Here is a 3048-nt window from a genome sequence, read left to right on the forward strand (position 1 = left end):
TATATATATATATATATATATATATGTGTGTGTGTGTGTGTGTTTGTATGTATGTATATTAGAGATATATTGTTTAGGATATGTAAAGATGTATTTCGAGTTTAATGCATTTTAAATCTTAGCTCTACCAAAATCAATAAGTGAGTAATAGATAGAGGAAGTGAATCTCTTAAGAAATTTAAACATGTGCGTCAAATAGAATGAAATTATTTATGGGTTTACTAGTTGAAGAAGTATGATTAAGTTGATTCACTAAATAGGCAGAGTTTAATTGAGGTCTGTGTCACTAATTTACAGTCAAACTGCGGAAGATGTATTGTTATATGAATAAGTATGAAAAAGATGAAATATTACAAGGTCTGTTCATCTATAAATTTGAAAAAGGTTAAAGACTTAAATTAAACCGTTATCTCAGATACTCAGTTAATGAGTAACACTCTTCTCTTCTCAACATAGTATTGATTATCTAAAAATATTACACATGAAACGGGTAAACTGAAAGGGATATAATTTAGTTTGTCGCAGCAATTGGTAATATGTCCCAAAGTATATATCAAGTACAAAGATATGTTTTAATATCAAATTTGATTATTAAATTGGTTGCCGTTATATTAAACTTTATCATGTGGAAACAACATCCGTGATGAATCATATTCCCAACTTGAATTTAAGGATGTACGTATATTAACGAATCTGAATAAATTATCTAATCAGAATAATTTGTTGTCTTCTATCTATGAGAAACACAATACTTAATCTAGTTATTTCATTATGATTATTTGAATCATTGTGAGTATTTTCATAAACTTTCAATTTGAAATTTTGCAAACAGTCTACATTCGAAATCACATATTTTTCTTTGTCAAGATTTACGTTCTTGTGACGCTGCATTCATTCATTTTTCACTTAAAAAAATACACGAAAATAAAAAAAGAGAAAATAACTTAACTACAGTTCCTACTTATGAACAGTTAAAGCATTTGGACATTTAATATTGTCAGCAGATCATTAGATTTCTGTATCGCGGTTCACTCTTCTGAAGGTATTAATGACAGGTATGCTACTTAAAGAGGCTTCTTCTCTTCCTCCCAATCATCAAGGAAACTCTATAAAGAGACATGCCCAGGCCCTTCCCCTCACGAATTAGTGATTAGATCTACTTATAAATGTGTGTGTACATGTGTGCACGTGAATGTGTGAATGTGTGTGTATTTCTATGCAAGCACATATTTCACTATCAGTGAAAGTAGAATCGGATATACGTGTTGATAGACTCTATTTGATATGCATAAGGGCACATAATGACCCATTGAATAACACACGTAGAAAGAAAGACTCTGGTACCCTGGTACATGAACACTGTGTATTTGAAAACGATTAAAAATTAGATAAATTCTATTATCTTATACCTACGATTTCTGTAATTACAGTTCTATAAATGATCATAACATTGTAAAGTGTAATGTTAAGTAAAGTATCTAAAATGGAATGACATTAAAAAGAAATGATCACATATTTTTGTCAACAAAATTATCATACATAACCTATGTATGTATGATATCTACACGTGTAACTGTTCAGTTTTATTTCAAGATTTCTTGCCCATAGAGAAAGGGCCGGTTCCTAGTCTAGATCTATACGCATATATATTTAATCTGGTGTATCTGCTGAAGAAGACTTCGCCTAGTAAATTGTTTTATTTGCTAAAATATGTCTGAAACCAATGGTCCAGGAGATAGATGTTAAATGTTTTTTATTTTTCATTCCCATCGAAATTTTTTAATCCCTAATAGTGGTTTGGAATTAAGCTGTTCTTTCTAGCGTGCAAGGAATCCTATGATGGATACCTCTTATGTGTTTAAATGTACACTCTATCTATATGAATAATATATAGTCTATTGACTAATTCTTTTTACACGCTAGGCCACTGGTAGTCAAAATTTCTAATATTTCTTATTACCCTTGATATTATTAATTATATATATATATATATATATATATAAGAAAATGAGAATACACACACTCACAAACACACATATAATCGGTCAGCTGTACATAAGTCTGAAAATACACACTAAAAATGATTTGGGCAGTAATATTTAAAGTAGTCGCTGGTTATGGCTGGTCAGAAAGTCAGCATAGCTTTCACGTCTGTTATTGCTTTCAGGAATATAGGTAACCTGTCATTAGGTTTGTTGTAATCATTGATAATTGCTTATATTAATGCTATTTACATTTAAGTAAGATATAGATTTTCTGTAGGTGAATTCTGGCAATATGTGGGTTCTGTTTTTATTTACTTGATACGTATAGACCGTGTATTTAAGTAAACATTGATTGTCGTAGCAATTTTGGATGGAGTTCGGTGTAGTTTGATATGATATATTTTGTTAATCAGTAGTATTATTGACAGGCATGTGCTCAACGAATTGACGTATCTAGCTGCTCTCTACTTCACAATTAATCTATAACATTCTCCCTTATTCAGTAGTTTTATATATCATTCTTTTTCTCTCTCCATAATGTCTATATCTTAACTATCACAACACCATCAATGAACTATTGTGTATCATATCGGCACGAGCAAGGATGTGTTGATTGTATCTATTTTTTTGTATATATGTGTCAATGACGGTTTCTACGAAACGCTTGCGTTAAGAAAAAAACAAACACTTCTGAGTTTGTCGTAGGTTAGCCTATACGTTTTTAAATGGATTCCTTTTGAAATTCTCCTGAAATTTGTTGGTTTCGAATATGGAATTTTATTTCTGAAATTAAAGAATCGTGTATGGAAACAGCTCTAGGTAGGAATTTCTATGTATGAATTTTAATGTCTTTATATAAAAATACCTACACGTAAATTTTTATCCACTTTCTTAATTAGAACTGTTTATTTAAATACCTATACGATTCGGTGATAAACTATTATGCCTAGTTTTCTCTGAACGCTGGTAGAAATCGGTGAACTAGGATGCTCGCATCCCTTAAGGGACTTTAGTTCCTTGATTAATTAAATGATACATATATATATATATATATATATATATA

The sequence above is a fragment of the Octopus bimaculoides genome, chromosome 4 (assembly GCF_001194135.2).
Source record: "Octopus bimaculoides isolate UCB-OBI-ISO-001 chromosome 4, ASM119413v2, whole genome shotgun sequence".
NCBI lineage: Eukaryota > Metazoa > Mollusca > Cephalopoda > Octopoda > Octopodidae > Octopus > Octopus bimaculoides.